Here is a 27,283-nt window from a genome sequence, read left to right on the forward strand (position 1 = left end):
TGGGGGTCGAACTCGCAACCCTTCGTTCGGAAAGAGACGCCACAACCATCCAGCTATTTATACATTTCTAATTTAATTTACAATTTTTAATATATATTAATTCGAAAAAATATGGTTTAAAAGTCGAGACTTGAACTTGAGTTTTATTACAATTGGGTCCCAATAAAATAGTGTCAATTTTTTATCTTCTTGTGTTTTTTATTTGAATATATCTCTAACATATATAAATCGTGGGAGTAAATCAATACGTGGCAGCCTCTCAGTGGGGTCCGTAAATTCTGACACACGTGTCAGTCCAGAAAAAAACTTAATTTTTTTTAACCTAAGTTTTAATAACATATTCTGCTGATGACACGCGTCCATATTTTAATTGCATAGAAAACCCGTTTGAATATTCTGCTAAAACCGTCCCCCTTTCTCTTCTTCAATGGAAACCACCGGATCCAATTCACATCAGTTTACTCCTCTTCTCCAATCTTCATTCTGATTTTCTAAACAATCAATCACAAAAACGAGATTGCAAGATGTTTAACCAGCAACTAATTGACAATACTTATACCAGGATTATCGATACAACGAATCGTAGCGACGGTATCAATTAACGAGAAAAAATGATTTGAATATAGCTTTTTCTACGTTTTACGTTTGCTATCTGATTTAATTTAGGGCTTTTATTTGCTTGGTATTTGTTGATTGATTGTCGTGAGTTGATTTATTATTGAAAACAATTTTAATTTTCGGTTTCTATTTGGCGTATCAATCAATCTTATCATTCAAATTCGATTCCAATAGGGTATTAACGTGAAGTCGTGGTGAATGCAATACTTCTATTTTACGGTTCATTTTCCAATCAATCATGTTATAAGCTTGATATTTTTGTATATGCCTTGTTCAATTATTCTCTGCCCCATAAGTTCATTAACAGTAGTTTGGTTTTTAGTCATTGGTTAGTTTGATTCAGGGTCATAACTCTAACGGGTGAATTTTAGAGACTGATTTAATGAATTGTACCTATTTGACTAGCCAACGGCCGATGGAAATAATGATCCTGTAGCTGCAAATAGACTGAATCGGCAGGTAGAGTTTAATTTAGTGGTTCCTTCGGAGAGTTTGTAATCCCAAAATTTTCTTTTTATTTACAGAATGCACTTTTGTATTGACATTTCCTTGGTATAAAAATTCTTTCCTCAGTTGTGCAAGGGTTAGGGTTAAAAGTTACATTTGTCTTATAAATAGTCTTTAAAATTAATGAACTTCACATTATAGACTTGGACCTAATATTCACCACTTAATGTATTCACATATGTTATATTCTACATGATCTCTCTTAGAGAAGGAAAATATTAGTTTACAGAAATGGGCTGTAGAGATTGCGAATGCGGCCACTAGAGAACATCTCAACCTCTCTTGCAAATGGTGGTCCAGGTAGCCTTCCGGTACCATACATTTTCGTTGCATATAAATCAATTGCTTTATTGACATTGACTGAATCTGGTACATGGTTGCGATATAAATTATTAATTTGTAACAATTTACGTGTAGGAATTGAATTGCTAAAAGATAAGTATTTTCGATTTCACATAATTAACTGCAATTGTAGCAATTCTATGTGTAGAGAGTGTATAATCCTCCAACAGTTTGCTGAAAGTTAAGTTTTTAACTGTAGCAATTCTATGTCTACTCTACTACATGTTTAAATTTGGCTACCACAATGATCAAAGACAACTATTTTTTAGTGTGACAACCCGGAAATTTTCAACCAAATTTAAACTTTATCTTTATATTATTCTGACACGATAAGCAAAGTTTGTTAAGTTAAATCTCAAGAATTTTAAATTGTGTTCATACATTCATTATAACCTCGACCAAATTCCGACGATTCACGAACCGTTATATATAAATAAATATGTATATATATATATATATATATATATATATATATATATATATATATATATATATATATATATATATATATATATATATATATATATATATATATATATTATAACTTGAGAATATTAATAAAGTATTAAACGTATAATACTTTACATGAACGTATTGTTTCAATATGTTTATCGATGGAATTAGAAGATAATATCAAATGATTGATTTATCAGATACATTGTGATATGATTACGGGTCTATGTTATGAGGTCCACTGTGATTTAAGAAATCTATTCTTTTTGACAACATTCGAAAAATGGTAAAGTGATTTATAAGTAAGAACGTGAAGTGTAACTAACTTAGATGTTGGATATCGACAAGTTAAGTAACTCGACATTTTTCATTAAGATGATTTCATACGTTTATTTAACCTTTGAACTTTATCCCATGCTTCACCAACAGACTGTAATTTAAAAACTTGAAACCTATTATGAATATATATGATTCTACTTTTCTAAAACGTTTTATGATATAACGATTTTCATTATTTTAACCTTTAAACAAAATGATTCTTAAAAATATATTTGGTTTTGGAAAACAAAATTATTATATTTATTTGATTTAGTTTCAAACGTACAAAAACGTTTTCAGTTTAAAAAGAACTTTATTATTAAAACGTATATAACTTTTATAAATATCTAGAACCACTTTTGACAACTCATTACTTAACCAGTATGATAAAGATAACGATATTTATATTTTATTTTATTAAATATATATAACGATTTAAATTAATATTATATATATTTATACGTGTATTATACGTACATAGTTTTATACTTTTACTATACTTAAACTTTACCTATACTTTATTTTTACTTTAACTTTAATAATTCACTTTAATAATTCATACTTTAATAATTCACTTTAATAATTCACTTTAATAATTCATACTTTAATAATTCACTTTAATAATTCATACTTTAATAATTCACTTTAATAATTCAAAAATCTATTATAAATAGAATTCAATAGGTTTCATTATTTCATAGAAACTTAAAAATATTTTTCTCTAAAATCTCTCAATCGATTTACATATATATATATTTACTCCGTATTATTTCAAAATATTATTAGTATACATAAAATATTACGTCGGAGTGCTGTCCGAGTGATTTCAAAATTATTTTTCGAGTGGGATTGGATTAAGGAAATTATGGGTTATAGCTATGGAGGTGATTGGTTATGGTTCATGGGTATGCTCGTGAGGTCAATATAGTGTTTATCATCTCCGTTGCGTCTACGTACCTTTCCTGCAATATTGAATCTCAATATTGATACGTGAGTACTCATAATTTAACTTTTACATACTAATAGTGTATCCCTGACTAGTGCTCGAGTATATAGGATTATGCATGTTTGTACTTTTGATATTGCCTTTAGTTAGGTTATGTTGAATCCTGAATTAGTTATATATGCGACTGAGATAAGGTATAAGATATGCATTTCTTTGGAAAGCTAGCGAAAAATTAAGAACTTTTCATTTAGATATCGAATGATTTCGATGAACGTATTTGAAGTTATAGTCCATCGAATGTTTGTATTATTATTAAAAATGATTATTATTATCGTCGTTATTATCGTCGTTCTAGTTTTATCTTATTATTATTATTATTATTATTATTATTATTATTATTATTATTATTATTATTATTATTATTATTATTATTATTATTATTATTATTATTATTATTATCTTTATCAATAAAAGGATTTATCATTAAAAATTGTTATTTTTATTATTATTACTATCGTTATTATCATTAAAGTTATAATTAGTATTATTATTATTATTATTATTATTATTATTATTATTATCATCTAATTATTATTATTATCTAATTATTATTATTATTATTATTATTATTATTATTATTATTATTATTATTATCATTATTATTATTATTATCATTATTAATATATATATCATTATTTAAAAATGGTTATTGTTATTATTATTATATTATCATTATTGTTAATAATGTCATAGTAATTATCATTATTAGTATTATTGTAATTAAAACTAATATTAGTAACACCTAATTATTTTGATTACTATTATTATCATTATTATGAACACGATATAAAAGACGATTAAAAGCTATTAAACGAAACGATTAGGAAATAATGAGTAAGAGTATCATGATAAAATTAAAATATTATAAGATATTGATTTAGATAAAATTATCGTTTTTATTATTTATATCATTACTATTATTATTAAAAGTATCGTTAGTATCAAAACTATCATTTTAACAAAAATTATCATTTTAACAAAAATTATCATTTTAATAGAAATGCCATTGTTACTATAAAATATCATTTTTATTATCATTTTAAATAGAATTATTATTTTAAAGATAATATTAAAAATTATATTAAATATTAAAGTTATCATAATTAGAATTATCGTTTTATCATAATATCATCTTAGTAATTATAAATATTGATATTTTTATAATAATAATTATTATTACAAAATAATACAACTTTTACTTACTAACATTATAGATATTATTTTATCAAATAAATATGTAATACAAACATATTTTACTACGTGTAATAAATTACTTTAATAATACCTATCATATTATCTTTATGATATTAAATGAACCCTATAAATTTTATTACTTAATATATATAAAAGTATATTTTATTATATAAATTTTAATATAAAATTTTATTTATTAATAAATGAATTATATTATTTACTCTAATAAATCTTTTAAAAATATTTAAAAATATAAAACGACGATATTTAAAATATATTATAATCATGTATAAATTTTGTAAATCATTTTGAGTCAAACTGACTTTTGTTGACTTTTGCATATTAGTCTCGAGCATTAGGATTGTAGTACACTATGACCTGACCTAATTGTTAGACAAATATTGACCAACATATAATTATATATAATTAATTTAGATTCGTGAATCCGAGGTCAACCTTGCACTAGTTCAATGACGTTATATGTATTTTCACTACGAAATACAGTATGGTGAGTTTCATTTGCCTTTTTACCCTTTATATTTTTGGGCTGAGAATACATGCAGGTTTTATAAATGCTTTACAAAATAGACACAAGTACGTGAAACTACATTCTATGGTTGAATTATCGAAATCGAATATGCCCCTTTTTATTAAGTTTGGTAATCTAAAAATTAGGGAACAGACACCCTAATTGACGCGAATCCTAAAGATAGATCTATTGGGCCCAACAAGCCCCATCCAAAGTACCGGATGCTTTAGTACTTCGAAATTTATATCATGTCCGAAGGAGGATCCCGGAATGATGGGGATATTCTTATATGCATATTATGAATGTCGGTTACCAGGTGTTCAATCCATATGAATGATTTTTGTCTCTATGCATGGGACGTATATTTATGAGAACTGAAAATGAAATTCTTGTGGTCTATTAAAATGATGAAAATGAATGATTATGATAAACTAATGAACTCACCAACCTGTTGGTTGATACTTTAAAGCACGTTTATTCTCAGGTATTAAAGAAATCTTCCGCTGTGCATTTGCTCATTTTAAAGATATTAATTGGAGTCTTTCATGGCATATTTCGAAGAACGTTGCATTCAAGTCATTGAGTTCATTAAAGATTATTATTATTAAGTCAAGTTATAGTTGGATAGTGGATATTATGAAATGGTATGCATGCCTGTCAATTTTCGATGTAAAGAAAGTTTGTCTTTTAAAAACAAATGCAATGTTTGTAAAATGTATCATATAGAGGTCAAATACCTCGCGATGTAATCAACTATTGTGAATCATTTATAATGTATATGAACGGGTCCTTTCAGTTGGTATCAGAGCGGTGGTCTTAGCGAACCAGGTCTGCATTAGTGTGTCTAACTGATAAGTCGTTAGGATGCATTAGTGAGCCTGGACTTCGACCGTGTCTGCATGTCAAAAGTTTTGCTTATCATTTCTAGTCGAAAATCATCTGCTTATCATCCATAGGAAATTACCTGCTTATCATTATTAGTCTAGACACGTCTTGCTACATTAATTGCATGAGTAGTGTATAGATAAAATTCATATCTTAGCGTGTAACATCCCGCCTTTTTCCGTCAACTTTTCCGTTTAACTATTTTAAACTCCGTTATATGTTTATAACATCTCCCGTTAATACGCGTTTCAATTATCTTGTTTTAGGTAATTTAACGCACCCGATTGCAACTTGAGGGACTAGTTTCGCCAAGACACCAAAGTGGTGACTAGCCACTTGACTAGTCAACCTCTTCCACCTCATTTCTCCATTTAATTTTCCTTTTCATCTAATACTTCCACCATTTCTTTAATTCCATCAAAAAGCAATTCATCATCCATATTCAATCGATCAAGCTTCGGGCCAAACAAATTACATATTTGAACTCCTCGTGATCTCCTCTTCGATTCCATACCGATTTCATCAAATTTGGGTAACTTTCTAAAATCACTAATTTTATGTGTTCTTGAGTTTTTGAGTTAAAAGGTTGTTAATTAGTGTCTATGGCTCAAGTCTAGTATGATTATGTGTTTTGTATGCTTGTTCTTGCTATTTTGGTGTAACTAGCTCATATTGAAAGAATGCTTGTTTAATCTTGAGTTTTAGGTGTACATATGTTATTTGATGATGAAAATTCATGTTTTAATTATGTTCCTAACATCACTAGCTTCAAATTGGTATGTAGTTTGACATGGATTAGTTTCATAAGCAAGATTGTTGATTTTATGATTTTGGGTTAGGGTTTGATAAAAGTAAATTGAATATTTGATGCATTAAATGCTTAGCAATGTTAATTGTAAGTGTCTAGTTGTGTTGTATGCTTGATTATCTTCAAAACGGCGTATTACACATGTGCATTAATTTATCGAATCATAATATGGCATTTATGAACTTGAAGTAATAAATGATGAGCATTAATGGTGATTTTGATATAAGTTGTTTGGTTTTGATTGAGTAAATGCGTTTAGTTATTCTCCTTGTCAAATTACCTTTCTCATGTTATATGATATGCGTTTTAAGTGTTTTCGGTGCATGAAATATGTTAAAATGAGTTTTGGTTCGTTACTTAAGTTATTTTTTTTCTGCAATCAGCACTTCCCCAGGTTATGCGCGCCGCGCGTGCACCTGCGCACCGCGCAAATCAGAAAAACCAAATAAATGGTTCCCTTGGTCGAGTTCTGACCTGGTATTGCACATGGGTGCGCGCCGCGCAACCCATTGCGCAACGCGCAAATGGCCCAGGCCAACTTCCTTGTCTTTAAACGCTCCCAAAATGTTTCCCGCTTAACCGTAACTCCGATTAACATGAAACTTGACTATTATGCTCGTATATGACTTTTCATCATGAGAAAATTGTCAGACACCCGACCCGACCTCGTTGACTTTGACTTTGACCAAGTTTGACTTTTAGTCAACCTTAACCAAACGATTATACAATCGTTCTAACATGCTCAACTACTTGTATCTTGCATGAAACTTGACAATTTGATTCACATGCTTTATTAATCGAGTCGTATTGAGCCATAGGACTAACTGAACATCTTTGACCCTTCGTGACTATCGTTATTGATACAACCTATTTGTTTAGGTCAAGACTAGCATTGTTCTTTGCACACGTTACTTGTCGAAGTACTTTTTGTTCGTGCATACAAGGTGAGATCATAGTCCCACTTTTACTTTTTTTTTGAACTTACTTTTGGGATGAGAAAACATAAACGTTCTTTTAAACTAAGTGAACACAAGTACAGGAAAACAAACATTCTACATACGAGTTTAAACACAAATCCTCAATTCGATTATCATTAGTTACACTTGACGGGTGTAAGCGAGAACTTATGTTATATGGCCATATGGGTTTGACAAACCCTCACTTCGGACGGTTCGCTACCGTCTACGGGTGAAATATATTTTCGAGAAACAGTGTATGTTGTAACACTATTATGATGGGGTTCAATGGAAGGAAACGTTAAGCCTTGATAATTGGGTGCTCGTGAATATTAACTTTTAGAATGTATTACTACTTTATTAATGTTGCAAATCTTGTGGTTCGACTTACCTTCATTCACTTACTTATTTAAACCTATGATTTCACCAACGTTTTCGTTGACAGATTCTCTATGTTTTTCTCAGGTCCTTGAACTTAGGTGATACATGCTTCCGCTCATACTTTTTGATACTTGCATTGGATGTCGTGTATACTTGCATACGTGGAGCGTCTTTTTGGCTACTTTAAACTATGTCGCACGTGTTTCATATGAACTATAACTTTTGTTATGTACTTGTCTTGGGAATTACTTTTGTAAACATTGAAACATCCTTTTATGAAATGAATGCGACATATTTTCGGTCAAACTTTGTTATAAATGCTTATAACCATGTAATGGGACCATACGTAGTCGACGCCGTCACTTGACGATTTGTCGGGGTCGCTACAAGTGGTATCAGAGCCTTGGTTGTAGGGATTTAGAGTTCATTGGTGTCAAACCCAAGTCATAGGGTACATTGGTGAGTCTAGACTACAACCGGCATATAGACTTGACATAGGAATTACTTGACTACTTGTGCATTTATACTCGAACTCTCTCACTCATATCTACTCTTATTCTATCTAAACCTTGCGTTGTATAATTTAATTGACACGCCACCTTGACTATATGATGTAATGTCGAATGCACATATGAATTAGGGTAATATAATTCCCGGAAATTATATTACGGTGACTCATATGAACATACCGACATTATGACATAAAGAATTTAAGGCAAGTCAAGGATAATTTTCTCTTTATCTTTATTCCATATCACGGTTAGTATTATTTAGAATACTAACCAACGGTATTCTTGTGTTTTGAAGGAACAATGGCTCGTCGACGCGCCCCTCCCGAAACTCCCGAACAAGCTTTGCAACGCATGATAGCCACCGCCGTGGATGCGGCCATGGCCGGTCACTCGTCCAACAACAACAATAATAACAACAACAACCAAGGAGCTGGTAACTCTAGCGAAGGGTGCTCCTACAAAGCTTTCATGGGGTGCAAACCTCACTCTTATGATGGGACCGGTGGACCGGTTGTGCTTACTCGTTGGTTTGAACAAACCGAGGCCGTCTTTAGCATAAGCGGTTGTCGGGATCAAGACAAGGTCAAATACTCCACCCACACTTTCTCCGGGATTGCTCTAACATGGTGGAACACCTATGTTCAATCGGTGGGTACAGATGAAGCTCATGCCCTCTCTTGGGCCGATCTAAGGGAAAAGATGATTGTTGAATATTTTCCGCGTGAAGAAACCCGCAAGCTTGAGGAAGAACTAAGAGCTTTGAAAGCGGTCGGAAACGATCTTAAAGCTTATAATCAACGCTTCGCCGAACTATCCTTGATGTGTCCTAATCTTGTTAACCCCGAATCTCAAAGGATTGAGCTCTACATGCTCGGTCTTCCAAAAAGCATCAAACAAGGGGTGATGTCATCCAAACCCACTACTCATCAAGCCGCTATGAACATGGCTCGCCAATTAATTGAAACGGTTGACGAAATCGTAGTACCGGCTCCTAAGGCCGAGGACAAGTCGGGTGGCAACAAAAGGAAATGGGAAGCCACTCCATCAACTAACTACAACAACAACACCTTCACCAAAAAGCCTTTCAACAACGACGGCAAGAAGGGTTATGTCGGAAACTTACCTCTTTGCAACAAATGCCACAAACATCATTACGGCGAATGTAACAAGCTAGTTTGTCACCGTTGCCAAGGAGTTGGTCATAGGGCCAACAATTGCACAAGCACCGCCCCCGTCGCTCGAAAGGGGCCCAATCCTCTAAGAACGGCCACTTGTTATGAATGTGGTCAACCGGGTCACTATAGGAACGAATGCCCGAAGAAGAAAGCCAACCCCAACAACCGAGGCCGAGCCTTCAACATCAACACCGAGGAAGCCCGAGACGATAACGAATTAGTCACGGGTACGTTTCTTCTCAACAACACTTATGTTACATGCTTATTCGATTCGGGTGCCGATAAATGTTTTGTGTCTAAGACTTTGGCTCCTACTCTTTGCACTCCACCACACCCTTTAGATACTACTTACTCCATCAAAGTGGCTGATGGAAAACGCTTAAGTGCCGACACATATTACCGGGGGTGTACTTTAAACATTTTGGGTAATAAATTTGAAATTGACTTGATACCCATGGAACTAGGGAGTTTTGATGTAATAATCGGTATGAATTGGATGGTCAAAAATAAATCTCACATTCTTTGCGATCTTCACGCAATCCGAATTCCTATCGAGAATGGTGAACCATTGATTGTCTATGGCGACAAAAATTGCACCGGACTCAATCTCGTTTCGTGCCTTAAAGTTCGAAAGCTACTTCGCAAGGGTTGTTTCGCGATTCTTGCTCACGTTAAGAAAGTCGAGGCCGATGAAAAGCGCATCGATGATGTGCCAATTGTTAGTGACTATTCCGATGTATTTCCCGACGAATTACCGGGTCTTCCACCTCATCGACCGGTTGAATTTCAAATCGATCTTATTCCAGGAGCCGCACCCGTAGCGCGTGCACCGTATAGACTCGCTCCATCCGAATTGCGAGAATTGCAAAGTCAAATCCAAGAGTTACTTGACCGTGGTTTCATTCAACCTAGCCATTCACCATGGGGCGCTCCGATTTTGTTCGTTAAGAAGAAAGACGGATCCCTACGAATGTGCATTGATTATCGTGAACTAAACAAATTGACGGTTAAAAACCGATATCCTCTTCCTCGCATCGATGACCTCTTTGATCAACTACAAGGGTCTTGTGTATATTCAAAAATCGATCTCCATTCGGGTTATCATCAACTAAGGGTTAAGGGGGAAGATGTCTCCAAAACCGCTTTCCGGACTCGTTACGGTAGTTACGAATTCCTTGTCATGCCTTTTGGTCTCACTAACGCTCCGGCGGTGTTCATGGATCTCATGAACCGCGTGTGCAAACCATACCTCGACAAATTCGTTATCGTGTTCATTGACGATATTTTGGTCTATTCTAAAAGCGAAGAGGAACACAAAGAATATCTCCGACTCGTGCTTGAACTCTTGAGAAAAGAACAACTCTATGCCAAGTTCTCCAAGTGTGAATTTTGGTTGAAGGAAGTTCAATTCCTCGGTCACGTCGTAAGTGATCAAGGCATTAAAGTCGATCCCGCAAAGATCGAAGCCATTAGTAAATGGGAGGCTCCTACTACTCCTACTCAAATTCGTCAATTCTTGGGTCTTGCCGGATACTACCGTAAATTCATCAAGGACTTCTCCTTAATCGCTCGTCCTTTAACCGCGTTAACTCACAAGGAACGAAAATTCGTTTGGACATCCGAACAAGAAACCGCATTCCAAATCTTGAAAACTAAGCTAACCACCGCTCCTATCTTGTCACTTCCCGAAGGCAATGATGATTTTGTTGTATATTGCGATGCCTCGAAAAACGGTTATGGGTGTGTGCTAATGCAACGAAAGAAAGTCATTGCTTATGCCTCTCGACAACTCAAGGTTCACGAACGAAACTACACGACACATGATCTTGAACTCGGTGCCGTCATCTTTGCACTTAAGTTATGGAGACACCATCTTCTTGGTACCAAAAGTACCATCTTTACCGATCACAAAAGTCTCCAACATATCTTCGATCAAAAGCAACTAAACATGAGACAACGAAGGTGGATTGAGACCTTGAATGATTATAATTGCGAGCTTCGTTACCACCCCGGGAAGGCAAATGTAGTGGCCGATGCCTTAAGTCAAAAAGAAAGAGCGGTGCCTCTTCGTGTCCGAGCTTTAAACATCACCATTCACTCCAACCTTAATAGCCAAATTCGTGTAGCCCAAGAGGAGGCTCTTAAAGACAACCACATCGGACGTGAACTTTTAAACATCCTCGTCTCTCGATTCGAAGTTAAGGAGGACGGACTTCGATATTACGCCGGAAGAATTTGGGTGCCTAGATATGGCGACTTACGAAACCTCATCCTAGACGAAGCCCACAAATCGCGATACTCGATTCATCCCGGCGCCAATAAGATGTACCATGACCTTAAAGAACAATATTGGTGGCCGAATGTCAAAAAGGAAGTTGCTAGATACGTTGCCAAATGTTTGACTTGCGCTAAAGTCAAAGCCGAACACCAAAGACCGTCCGGGTTACTTCAACAACCCGAGATCCCACAATGGAAGTGGGAAAGGATCACGATGGATTTTATCACCAAACTACCGAAAACGTCGGGCGGTTATGATACTATTTGGGTCATTGTTGACCGCCTCACTAAATCCGCGCACTTTCTTGCCATGAAAGAAACCGAAAAAATGGAGAAACTTGCACGACTTTACGTTAAGGATATTGTAGCCCGACACGGTGTACCTTTATCGATTATCTCCGACCGAGATGGTCATTTCATCTCTAGATTTTGGCGTACGTTACAAGAAGCGTTGGGGACGCGTTTAGACATGAGTACCGCATATCATCCCCAAACCGATGGGCAAAGTGAACGTACCATACAAACATTGGAGGATATGTTACGGGCTTGCGTTGTTGATTTTGGAAAAGCTTGGGACAAGCACTTACCCCTCGCCGAGTTCTCATATAACAATAGTTATCACGCGAGTATTAAGGCCGCACCTTTTGAAGCATTATATGGCCGAAAATGTCGCTCTCCTCTTTGTTGGGCCGAAGTGGGTGACGTGCAAATTTCCGGGCCCGACCTCATTCACGAAACCACCGAGAAGATTCTTCAAATTCGAGATAGGCTTCGGACGGCCCGGAGTCGTCAAAAATGTTATACCGACAAAAGACGCAAAGACCTCGAATTTCAAGTCGGTGACCGCGTCATGTTAAAAGTCGCACCTTGGAAAGGTGTCATCCGTTTTGGGAAACGTGGGAAACTAAATCCGCGGTACGTTGGTCCTTTCGAAATCTTAGAACGTGTTGGAACCGTTGCGTATCGTTTGGATCTTCCGCCTCAACTAAGCTCCGTCCATCCTACTTTTCATGTATCTAACTTGAAGAAATGTCTTGCCGAGCCCGATATCGTCGTTCCTCTCGAGGAACTTACTATTAATGACAAACTTCATTTTGTGGAGGAACCGGTTGAAATTGTGGACTACGTCGAGAAGGAATTGAAACAAAGCCGGATCCCGATTGTCAAGGTCCGTTGGAACGCCAAAAGGGGACCCGAGTTTACTTGGGAAAGAGAAGATCAAATGCGAAAGAAACACCCTCATCTATTCCCGGTTCCGGAAACGTCAGATTCCGAGGAAGAAACAACGACTACTACGCCTACCTAAATTTCGGGACGAAATTTCTTTTAAGGTGTAGGTAATGTAACATCCCGCCTTTTTCCGTCAACTTTTCCGTTTAACTATTTTAAACTCCGTTATATGTTTATAACATCTCCCGTTAATACGCGTTTCAATTATCTTGTTTTAGGTAATTTAACGCACCCGATTGCAACTTGAGGGACTAGTTTCGCCAAGACACCAAAGTGGTGACTAGCCACTTGACTAGTCAACCTCTTCCACCTCATTTCTCCATTTAATTTTCCTTTTCATCTAATACTTCCACCATTTCTTTAATTCCATCAAAAAGCAATTCATCATCCATATTCAATCGATCAAGCTTCGGGCCAAACAAATTACATATTTGAACTCCTCGTGATCTCCTCTTCGATTTCATACCGATTTCATCAAATTTGGGTAACTTTCTAAAATCACTAATTTTATGCGTTCTTGAGTTTTTGAGTTAAAAGGTTGTTAATTAGTGTCTATGGCTCAAGTCTAGTATGATTATGTGTTTTGTATGCTTGTTCTTGCTATTTTGGTGTAACTAGCTCATATTGAAAGAATGCTTGTTTAATCTTGAGTTTTAGGTGTACATATGTTATTTGATGATGAAAATTCATGTTTTAATTATGTTCCTAACATCACTAGCTTCAAATTGGTATGTAGTTTGACATGGATTAGTTTCATAAGCAAGATTGTTGATTTTATGATTTTGGGTTAGGGTTTGATAAAAGTAAATTGAATATTTGATGCATTAAATGCTTAGCAATGTTAATTGTAAGTGTCTAGTTGTGTTGTATGCTTGATTATCTTCAAAACGGCGTATTACACATGTGCATTAATTTACCGAATCATAATATGGCATTTATGAACTTGAAGTAATAAATGATGAGCATTAATGGTGATTTTGATATAAGTTGTTTGGTTTTGATTGAGTAAATGCGTTTAGTTATTCTCCTTGTCAAATTACCTTTCTCATGTTATATGATATGCGTTTTAAGTGTTTTCGGTGCATGAAATATGTTAAAATGAGTTTTGGTTCGTTACTTAAATTATTTTTTTCTGCAATCAGCACTTCCCCAGGTTATGCGCGCCGCGCGTGCACCTGCGCACCGCGCAAATCAGAAAAACCAAATAAATGGTTCCCTTGGTCGAGTTCTGACCTGGTATTGCACATGGGTGCGCGCCGCGCAACCCATTGCGCACCGCGCAAATGGCCCAGGCCAACTTCCTTGTCTTTAAACGCTCCCAAAATGTTTCCCGCTTAACCGTAACTCCGATTAACATGAAACTTGACTATTATGCTCGTATATGACTTCTAATCATGAGAAAATTGTCGGACACCCGACCCGACCTCGTTGACTTTGACTTTGACCAAGTTTGACTTTTAGTCAACCTTAACCAAACGATTATACAATCGTTCTAACATGCTCAACTACTTGTATCTTGCATGAAACTTGACAATTTGATTCACATGCTTTATTAATCGAGTCGTATTGAGCCATAGGACTAACTGAACATCTTTGACCCTTCGTGACTATCGTTATTGATACAACCTATTTGTTTAGGTCAAGACTAGCATTGTTCTTTGCACACGTTACTTGTCGAAGTACTTTTTGTTCGTGCATACAAGGTGAGATCATAGTCCCACTTTTACTTTTTTTTTGAACTTACTTTTGGGATGAGAAAACATAAACGTTCTTTTAAACTAAGTGAACACAAGTACAGGAAAACAAACATTCTACATACGAGTTTGAACACAAATCCTCAATTCGATTATCATTAGTTACACTTGACGGGTGTAAGCGAGAACTTATGTTATATGGCCATATGGGTTTGACAAACCCTCACTTCGGACGGTTCGCTACCGTCTACGGGTGAAATATATTTTCGAGAAACAGTGTATGTTCTAACACTATTATGATGGGGTTTAATGGAAGGAAACGTTAAGCCTTGATAATTGGGTGCTCGTGAATATTAACTTTTAGAATGTATTACTACTTTATTAATGTTGCAAATCTTGTGGTTCGACTTACCTTCATTCACTTACTTATTTAAACCTATGATTTCACCAACGTTTTCGTTGACAGATTCTCTATGTTTTTCTCAGGTCCTTGAACTTAGGTGATACATGCTTCCGCTCATACTTTTTGATACTTGCATTGGATGTCGTGTATACTTGCATACGTGGAGCGTCTTTTTGGCTACTTTAAACTATGTCGCACGTGTTTCATATGAACTATAACTTTTGTTATGTACTTGTCTTGGGAATTACTTTTGTAAACATTGAAACATCCTTTTATGAAATGAATGCGACATATTTTCGGTCAAACTTTGTTATAAATGCTTATAACCATGTAATGGGACCATACGTAGTCGACGCCGTCACTTGACGATTTGTCGGGGTCGTTACATAGCGTATCTACTAAATCATATCTTATCGTATCTGTTACTTTAAACTTTGCCTGATATATCCCGCAAATTCCTCCGTAATCTATGAAATCTTTTGATCTCTATATATAGATATCCTATGTAAATAGAATACCACCCGATAGCCGAAAAATCATTTTATATTGAAAAATCCTTTATCCAATCGTACGAAATGGAATTTGTCATCAGTTCAAGTCACTCGGATTCCGAAATGGAATCTCACTCAAGCTCCGAAAGCAGTGTGACCGGAATGGATCAACCAATCAGTCATCACCTATTCTGGATGAATTGGGGATGGGTTCGTAGCCTCCTCAATCATTGGAAACAAGAAGAAGGCGATCCTTTCCATCCACCACATTGCCCTCTTGGCGAAGAACCTGAAGCACTTACCGGCGAACCTGTTCGAGACACCATTTTCTCTCTCATTTCCAGGGTATCTCGTCACGATTATATACTACATCAAATTCTAGATTTTATTTATTCGCTCGTTCCGACCGACAATCATCCTGGAATAATAGAAGAAGTCAACGAACTTCGCGCTTGGGTAGTGGCTTTGGAGAATATGGTGCAGAGATTACAAACACCAGCAGCAGCACCAGCAGCATAACCAGTACCACCATCATCAACGCCAACAGTACCATTACCACCTCCAACCACAACCGCGTTGTAAACCTCAACTTCACAATCTGTCCCACGAGCATCAACGTCATACGCACCATAGATACCAAGGAGTACCAACAGCAATAACTGACGAAGTATTAATTCATAACTTCATTGGAGAAACATTCCGCGGCGATTATACAATCTGTAAAGTCTTAGAGATTATCTAATCTAGCCCTAACCATAAATCAGTTAAGCGAACTAAAATGATAGAAGGAAGAGTAGAAACCCTGACAAAAATGGTGTGTGATTAACAAGTTAAACTTGTTTTACCAACAACATCAACAGTACCGTCAACGTCACCAGCATCGTCAGTACAGTCAACATCAGAATCAACAACACTTATAACATCAAAAACTCCGTCAGTTCAAGAATCACTGTGGACATCATTACGAATCAATAACGTGTATATTGTATCAATAAGTTATGAAGAATTAACTCATTCCCTCTCAAGAAATTATATATATATATATATATATATATATATATATATATATATATATATATATATATATATATTGAAATAAAAAATAAATCTTTCCGTGCTAAGCTATTGTGTGTGAATCTTAACTACTCGGTTAATTCATATTACAAATATGCAATAATGTACATCCCTCACCCGCGACTTAACCATCGTTAACTACAATCTCTGTCTCAATTCAACAAATTCCAATTCCTAATAAATCAAGTATATATTTGATTTTACACTTCATCATTGATGTAACCGAAACTTTTCAGATAACATCATTCGTACTTTGCGAAGTTCACAAGAATTTAACGAAAACCAACATCACATCTCAACAAATAATGAAGTATTGATTCATAATTTCAATATTATTGAAGAAATACTTATGTAACCTCTAAAGCCTTCAAGGAATTATTCAATTCTAGTTCCAACCGTAAATCGAATGAGTTTAATTTAGTATTAACTCATTAAAATCTATGTTACATCTGAGGAGAATATATACATATATATTTTCATAAAGACTGTAATAAAATTCTTATGTACAAAATATTAATTGTGAAAATTTTTTTAACGGGTAGGTAATACCCGAGCGATATATAAAAATTCACAATTAATATGTTACATTCTTCGAATCAGATTAAGCAAATTATCAATTATACTTCCTACTTTCACAATAATATACATTCTTTCATAGAAATCAAAACAACCATACTCATTCAAACCCAATTACATATTCTGATTTTAAAATCTCAGAATTCAATTTGAGATATAACCGGTACCATCACTTTTAGATTCCTATATCTTTCAAAGCTATACTTTGACTTCAAAAGTGTGTTAGAACATCAAATGTATACAAACGATTACAATCTGTGTTTAAACCCTTCGAAAATCTCTGAAGACACTTCAAATAATGAGCAATCGAGATGATGATCCAACCACATATTACCCACTGTTATGTACTTAAAAAGCTCTCGAAACCAAAGTCATAATTCAACACATATCTGTGTCAGATCTTTTGGCATTTATTAGCAAAAATAACCTTGCAATTCCTTTGCAAAGTAGCAAATTATATCACAGCTCCAGCAAGACAACTTCGATTTTTTCATTCGGAGTAGCCTTATCATAATTTTGATATATGTGATTACCCTTTTGTTACCGGAGAACCTTTCATATTCCACCACATTAGCAATAAACTTACCAACAACTTCACTGATCTTGGGCATTCCGAAGAATCATTATATTTATCGAAACCTCATCATTTACTCATCTGCCTCTTGTAACGAGAATTTCCATACCAATCATTGGGAATTAGCGATCAGTATTTTGAAATCTCACAGCATGTTGACGCCAACAGTTATACACAACGTCTATTTCCAAGGCTTACATACTTCGAATGTGAAGTTTCTGAAAAACACTCTGAACCGCGAACTAGTTCTCGAAATGCTGATGAAGCAACAAAAACTGTAAACGACCTTAGCAGTAAAAAGTTTGATGATAAAGATTAGTGTATTAGCAAAGCTCAGAAATAGAGAAGTTTTGGAACTGGAAAACGGATTGAGCAAAGTATGAAGGAGGCTGTGGACAAATCACAAAGACTGAACCTGCCTTCAAAGAATCCAAATGATTCAGTGTCTGCTGAAGTCATTAACGAATACCTTGGTCCTGACACTAAACCTTTACAGACAATATACTTCATCATCCTCTGATATTAGAAATTCTAAGATATCATCGCATCTTTCATTATAAATATCCTCCATATTTCTGAAGATATTTTCATAACTATTCTTATCTGGAATCATTTATCTCTTTGCGCTATCTGTATTACATAAAAAAGGAAACTGTTTAGTTCCTATACTCTGTAAACCTTTGAGTTTAAAATATGAATGTTTTTGAAGTAGTGTTGGAAACTGAAGCATGAGTTAGTATAATATAATGACACTTGATCAACGTGATTATATTACAGTAATTCATGCTGAGTTTCTAAATGGAACGTGATGATTCACAGATCATAACATCATCATGTGCCATGTTATATGACTCTTGTATTCTATTTAACCTCTAAAATATCAAGAAAATATTTCTTGATGATTCGGCTTTTTCTGAGGTATTCTGGTAATTTGACAAGTCAAGATCGTGCCATTACAATTTTCTTCCTAGAACATTAACAATGTTCATTCCAAAATTCATATCTGCAAATTCTGGACCATTACAAGCGGTGCTTAATCGCAAAAAGAAGAAACGAAAGGACAAAACTCCGAAATAGAAATTGGGGTATAAATTGCAGCAAATAAAAGAGAGCATTAACTGTGGATGACAATGATTATAGAAGATAGAAACAGCGACTTTGAAATATAAGGGAAGATATAAAGCCCAACGACAAACCAAAAGTTATAAACCATATATATCGATGCATATAGCAATATAAAGACACGGGATAACTAGAAACACTATAAACCCAAGAGTATAGTAGAAGTAAATAGATTCTTCCGGCGGTAGATGAAAAAGAAGAATGACCGATATGAAAGTTAGAAGTATATCGAGAATCAGAACTGGATGGAGCATATTGATGAATACTTTAAAATATGAGTTGAGGGGGAAAGAATAGAAGGTGATGAAACATGACTAGGAACTTAGAAATCAACAGATTTAACTCACACAATGACGGAATAAGTGAATCAAAACCTCTAGTGAATAGGTTAAGCTTTTTGGGATTAATTTAGTCATACCACAACTAAATCAAGTGTGATTAGATCAGCACCTAGAGCTATTATTCACCACCTGGGTGATTTGGGTTGAGAGAGAATCAGAGGAGCTCACCAGATCTGAGTGTGTGTAACAAATGAGAGGCTTAACCTAAAATGAAGAACATAAGACTTTATATACCCCTGCTGTTGACTCACCCGTACGATTCATCCATCATACATACGAGTTGGCTTCATCAGCCGTACGGGTGATCACTCACTCGTGTCTTCTCATTTAGGTTGTAATTGTGATTTAGCTCAGCATCAACCGTGCGTATGAGCCTGTCAGCCGTACGAGTGAGGCTTCACTCGGATGTCTGACTAAGTTTAACATAGTCAAACATCCAAATCTCGTTCCTGCAGTTCCTGTAACCACATACAAACACGGATAGGATAATAACGAACGATCATGGTGGCCTGTAAACTATTGTACCTGCAATGGACGTGGGTAGATGTCTAGGGACTTGCATAAAATGCATCAACATAAGGTGTGAGTTGTAAGAAAACGAAGGAGGTGAATTTATAAGAAAATCTCCGACAGAACAATTTAAATGGACGATCGCATTTAAAGCGGATCCTAATTCCCTTTGTTACAGGAGAATCAAATCTTATTACAAAGATTTTCTTCAAATCCCTTGAAATCTGGAAATCAACCATATCTACGTCAAATGATAAGATGAATCTACACTTACTCATTTCACTCTTCTATGTTAGCTTCATTCGTACTCTTCATATAAATGGATTGGTTATCCAAATTATTCGCTGATGATAAAACTCTAATTTTCAGCCTGTATGCATCATGAAAACATACTTATTATCATTCACGACCTTTCCACTCAAATTTCGGGACAAAATTTCTTTAACGGGTAGGTACTGTGACAACCCGGAAATTTCCAACCAAATTTAAACTTTATCTTTATATTATTCTGACACGATAAGCAAAGTTTGTTAAGTTAAATCTCAAGAATTTTAAATTGTGTTCATACATTCATTATAACCTCGACCAAATTCCGACGATTCACGAACCGTTATATATAAATAAATATGTATATATATATATATATATATATATATATATATATATTATAACTTGAGAATATTAATAAAGTATTAAACGTATAATACTTTACATGAACGTATTGTTTCAATATGTTTATCGATGGAATTAGAAGATAATATCAAATGATTGATTTATCAGATACATTGTGATATGATTACGGGTCTATGTTATGAGGTCCACTGTAATTTAAGAAATCTATTCTTTTTGACAACATTCGAAAAATGGTAAAGTGATTTATAAGTAAGAACGTGAAGTGTAACTAACTTAGATATTGGATATCGACAAGTTAAGTAACTCGACATTTTTCATTAAGATGATTTCATACGTTTATTTAACCTTTGAACTTTATCCCATGCTTCACCAACAGACTGTAATTTAAAAACTTGAAACCTATTATGAATATATATGATTCTACTTTTCTAAAACGTTTTATGATATAACAATTTCCATTATTTTAACCTTTAAACAAAATGATTCTTAAAAATATATTTGGTTTTGGAAAACAAAATTATTATATTTATTTGATTTAGTTTCAAACGTACAAAAACGTTTTCAGTTTAAAAAGAACTTTATTATTAAAACGTATATAACTTTTATAAAAATCTAGAACCACTTTTGACAACTCATTACTTAACCAGTATGATAAAGATAACGATATTTATATTTTATTTTATTAAATATATATAACGATTTAAATTAATATTATATATATTTATACGTGTATTATACGTACATAGTTTTATACTTTTACTATATTTAAACTTTACCTTTACTTTATTTTTACTTTAACTTTAATAATTCACTTTAATAATTCATACTTTAATAATTCACTTTAATAATTCATACTTTAATAATTCATACTTTAATAATTCACTTTAATAATTCAAAAATCTATTATAAATAGAATTCAATAGGTTTCATTATTTCATAAAACTTGAAAATATTTTTCTCTAAACTCTCTCAATCGATTTACATATATATATTTACTCCGTATTATTTCAAAATATTATTAGTATACATAAAATATTACGTCGGAGTGCTGTCCGAGTGATTTCGAAATTGTTTTTCGAGTGGGATTGGATTAAGGAAATTATGGGTTATAGCTATGGAGGTGATTGGTTATGGTTCATGGGTATGCTCGTGAGGTCAATATAGTGTTTATCATCTCCGTTGCTTCAACGTACCTTTCCTGCAATATTGAATCTCAATATTGATACGTGAGTACTCATAATTTAACTTTTACATACTAATAGTGTATCCCTGACTAGTGCTCGAGTATATAGGATTATGCATGTTTGTACTTTTGATATTGCCTTTAGTTAGGTTATGTTGAATCCTGAATTAGTTATATATGCGACTGAGATAAGGTATAAGATATGCATTTCGTTGGAAAGCTAGCGAAAAATTAAGAACTTTTCATTTAGATATCGAATGATTTCGATGAACGTATTTGAAGTTATAGTCCATCGAATGTTTGTATTATTATTAAAAATGATTATTATTATCGTCGTTATTATCGTCGTTCTAGTTTTATCTTATTATTATTATTATTATTATTATTATTATTATTATTATTATTATTATTATTATTATTATTATTATTATTATTATTATTATTATTATTATTATTATTATTATTATTATTATTATCTTTATCAATAAAAGGATTTATCATTAAAAATTGTTATTTTTATTATTATTACTATCGTTATTATCATTAAAGTTATAATTAATATTATTATTATTATTATTATCTAATCATTATTATTATCTAATTATTATTATTATTATTATTATTATCATTATTATTATTATCATTATTAATATATATATCATTATTTAAAAATGGTTATTGTTATTATTATTATATTATCATTATCGTTAATAATGTCATAGTAATTATCATTATTAGTATTATTGTAATTAAAACTAATATTAGTAACACCTAATTATTTTGATTACTATTATTATCATTATTATGAACACGATATAAAAGACGATTAAAAGCTATTAAACGAAACGATTAGGAAATAATGAGTAAGAGTATCATGATAAAATTAAAATATTATAAGATATTGATTTAGATAAAATTATCGTTCTTATTATTTATATCATTACTATTATTATTAAAAGTATCGTTAGTATCAAAACTATCATTTTAACAAAAATTATCATTTTAACAAAAATTATCATTTTAATAGAAATGTCATTGTTACTATAAAATATCATTTTTATTATCATTTTAAATAGAATTATTATTTTAAAGATAATATTAAAAATTATCGTAAATATTAAAGTTATCATAATTAGAATTATCGTTTTATCATAATATCATCTTAGTAACTATAAATATTGATATTTTTATAATAATAATTATTATTACAAAATAATACAACTTTTACTTACTAACATTATAGATATTATTTTATCAAATAAATATGTAATACAAACATATTTTACTACGCGTAATAAATTACTTTAATAATACCTATCATATTATCTTTATGATATTAAATGAACCCTATAAATTTTATTACTTAATATATATAAAAGTATATTTTATTATATAAATTTTAATATAAAATTTTATTTATTAATAAATGAATTATATTATTTACTCTAATAAATCTTTTAAAAATATTTAAAAATATAAAACGACGATATTTAAAATATATTATAATCATGTATAAATTTTGTAAATCATTTTGAGTCAAACTGACTTTTGTTGACTTTTGCATATTAGTCTCGAGCATTAGGATTGTGGTACACTATGACCTGACCTAATTGTTAGACAAATATTGACCAACATATAATTATATATAATTAATTTAGGTTCGTGAATCCGAGGTCAACCTTGCACTAGTTCAATGATGTTATATGTATTTTCACTACGAAATACAGTATGGTGAGTTTCATTTACCTTTTTACCCTTTATATTTTTGGGCTGAGAATACATGCAGGTTTTATAAATGGTTTACAAAATAGACACAAGTACGTGAAACTACATTCTATGGTTGAGTTATCGAAATCGAATATGCCCCTTTTTATTAAGTCTGGTAATCTAAAAATTAGGGAACAGACACCCTAATTGACGCGAATCCTAAAGATAGATCTATTGGGCCCAACAAGCCCCATCCAAAGTACCGGATGCTTTAGTACTTCGAAATTTATATCATGTCCGAAGGAGGATCCCGGAATGATGAGGATATTCTTATATGCATATTGTGAATGTCGGTTACTAGGTGTTCAATCCATATGAATGATTTTTATCTCTATGCATGGGACGTATATTTATGAGAACTGGAAATGAAATTCTTGTGGTCTATTAAAATGATGAAAATGAATGATTATGATAAACTAATGAACTCACCAACCTTTTGGTTGACACTTTAAAGCATGTTTATTCTCAGGTATTAAAGAAATCTTCCGCTGTGCATTTGCTCATTTTAAAGATATTAATTGGAGTCTTTCATGGCATATTTCGAAGAACGTTGCATTCAAGTCATTGAGTTCATTAAAGATTATTATTATTAAGTCAAGTTATAGTTGGATAGTGGATATTATGAAATGGTATGCATGCCTGTCAATTTTCGATGTAAAGAAAGTTTGTCTTTTAAAAACAAATGCAATGTTTGTAAAATGTATCATATAGAGGTCAAATACCTCACGATGTAATCAACTATTGTGAATCGTTTATAATGTATATGAATGGGTCCTTTCATTTAGGCTACAACCTATGGACCATTTGGGTCACTTTTGGTTTGTTTATTACAATGACCAAAGTCAACTATTTTGTAGGTTTGCAAGCCATGACTACTGTTTGGTTTTTTCGAACAAGAATGACCATTTGGTAGTTAACTTAAATGCTTTGAGAGTCGGGTTTATTTTCATTGTTGGCGCTTTAGTTTCAGTCAACATACAGTTCTAGCCAGAACAGTTAGCTACAAAATGGGGAAGCCAGCTTACTCAATGGGTAAAAGTAGGTTGAACAATAATGGGTATATCTAAAATGTCAACTTATATTGTTACAACAACAAATTTAAATTTAAAAATGTAACAAATTTAATAATTTGTAACTAGATTTACTTACATGTGTGAGTTTAGATAATATCAACAACAACAAAAAAAATTAAATAAACTATTAAATGATAATTGATAATTGATAACTGATTATCAATTTCAAATCTCTTTAAAGAATAATTTGATATATTTTAGTATATAAATGATACATATATCAAATAATAATTGATAATTGTTTATGTGTTCGGTCTAAGTCATATTGTATGTCGAGTACTCAAGTTTATATATTCGGATTTCAAGATGACTTGAATGTTGTGAACTAGGGTTATAGCAGCTATAATGACTTATAGGATGGTACCTAATTATCCTATGTTGAATCGGGTGAATAAATTCATACAGGTCCAAGTTAGGAACTGTCTTCTCTATGATGATGTCAAGTGGTTCCTAGGTCTGACCTTGTGTAGTCAGTTATGGGACCTTTTTGCACCTTGAAGACATTGTGTAGAAATCACTATTTAAAGTGTATTTTCCCGTTTAGGACGTCTTTTATTGTAGTTATATGCAGTATGCTTGTGTAGTACTATAAGTCTTATTGGACTCTCTGTATTCAAAATGAAGGTTCAGAACGTGCGCGTTGTGGTTTTCGGATTAACTTTATGATTATCTGCTTTCAAGTTATGGTAATGTTGGTAGTTATGAATATGACATTTTGATGTAACAGAAGTTTACATGTTAGTTTTCACTTGCATTTTCTTCCTTTAATGTTAGGAATGACAAGATGGGCGGGTCAGGCAGGTTGGTTAAAAGGTAAATGGCCTAAACTTGACTGTGTTAGATGGCTATATTTATCTATCTATTTAATTATTTATTATTATTTTTTTATTTTTTTGAGAAGGTTAAGTTAGAACTCTGTGAGATATTGATATGATACAGTCCTCCCTTACTCTTGCTACCTAAATTATGTACTCATCAGTTAAAAGATGAAGCTGATTGATATACTACAGTCCTAATTTACTATACGATTGTGATATGCACGAGATTATTATTAGGATTTAAAATCATATTATCATCATAAATGCTATGCTATTTAGAGATATTTTAATGAATATGACATTTTGATTTAAACCCATCCTCCATGAGAGTCATATGAACTACTCCGTATAATATAGCGTATGAAGTGTATGATGTTTGATGCAGGTAATGGTATCAAAGTGATGTGTGATCCCTTTTTAACCTGTTTGTGTTCTCTTATAGGTTAATACCACTTACCATTGAATGTCAAGTATGTTAATCAGTGAACAATCTCACTGCCCACAGGTAGTTTTCTTACTTTTACTAATTCCTTTAGTACTTATATTTAAGGATAGTAGGTGATTATTGTAATACATCTCATTGAGTATGTTGACCATAATTAGGTCAGTCTGGAATACAGAACCCACAAGTAAAATGTCATCGGTTGAAGCTATTCCGGTCAGATCATCGGTTTCAAACGTTTGTTGATTCAAGATACTTGATCAACATTGTTTCGGTATAAAGCAGTCATTCACAATTTCAGGTTATCGATTTTTATTTGAATTTTAATAATCGATGTATTGTTTACCCGTATGCATTATGCTGAAAAATTAGTATTCTTTAATTTTAAAAATCGATGTATATTATCCTAAAACATATTTGATTAACTTGAGTATAAGTCAATCCGTTTAAATTATCAAAGTGTATATTTAGGTATAAGATATTAGGGTTTGCTTGTGGGATTATAGATAAAGATTATTCTGTGTATAAGAATAAAGGTGTTTGACTTAATTAAGTGGCTATTTAGGTATAAGATATTAGGGTTTCACTTATCTTGAGTACTCTTATATTGTTTTGGCGTAATCTTGAATAATGCTGGATTGCTTGATTTTATTAGGCGTTATATTTTGATTATTGAGATGAGATCGGATATGGGTTTTTCATAAAAGTTTAGGATTTTCTAAATTGAAACAGAAAAATGAAAACAAGCAGTTATGGATTAGACTCTGTATTATACACTATATTGAAACGGAAAAATAAACTCAACAAGTTATGGATTAGACTTTGTATTTTTTGTTACGATTTTGTTACTTATGGTTATGGTTTAAGCTTTGATTTTATATTTTTGTAATTTTTGGTATGCTATATTGAATTAGACTTTGAATTGTTATAGATGGTAGAAAGAGTCACTGTAAATCTCATTAAGGTAACAATCTTCTACGGTAACAAGACTATATGAATGGGAGAAGGAGCTTTATCCCGAGGTTAAGGTTTGTTTTTTTTTATGATTTTTATTGTTATGGTTCATAAACTTTGGAGTTAAATGTTGTCGGCTATTATTCTGTTTCAGCGGGAATGCTCAGAGTTTAAAGATAGAGGCATAGAGCACGAGAAAAAAACTGAACAACTGAGGAAATTAGAGTTGCAGAGAGGTGATTAAGTGATTGTCCACAACAAGTGTTGTTTTAATTAGTAAAGTGTGGAGCTGTTGTGATTGAATATAAGTGTATTCATAACAGTTAAAGTGTTACAGTATGATTTAAAGTGTAACATTTCATGACCCGTCCTAATCCATCTGGACGAATACATTATATTTGGTTACATCGTGAGGTACTTAACCTCTATATGATACA

General features: G+C 32.9%; 1 long non-coding RNA gene across 1 annotated transcript; it reads left to right on the forward strand.

Annotated features, from left to right (window-relative positions):
* Positions 1-382: 382 nt before the first annotated feature.
* Positions 383-27,283, forward strand: LOC139867094 (uncharacterized). Its single transcript, XR_011765751.1, has 6 exons — positions 383-1,077; positions 1,332-1,425; positions 25,893-25,955; positions 26,054-26,193; positions 26,824-26,920; positions 27,001-27,283. It is a non-coding gene; the product is annotated as an uncharacterized lncRNA (long non-coding RNA).

This window comes from Rutidosis leptorrhynchoides, chromosome 9, assembly GCF_046630445.1.
Source record: "Rutidosis leptorrhynchoides isolate AG116_Rl617_1_P2 chromosome 9, CSIRO_AGI_Rlap_v1, whole genome shotgun sequence".
Lineage (NCBI taxonomy): Eukaryota > Viridiplantae > Streptophyta > Magnoliopsida > Asterales > Asteraceae > Rutidosis > Rutidosis leptorrhynchoides.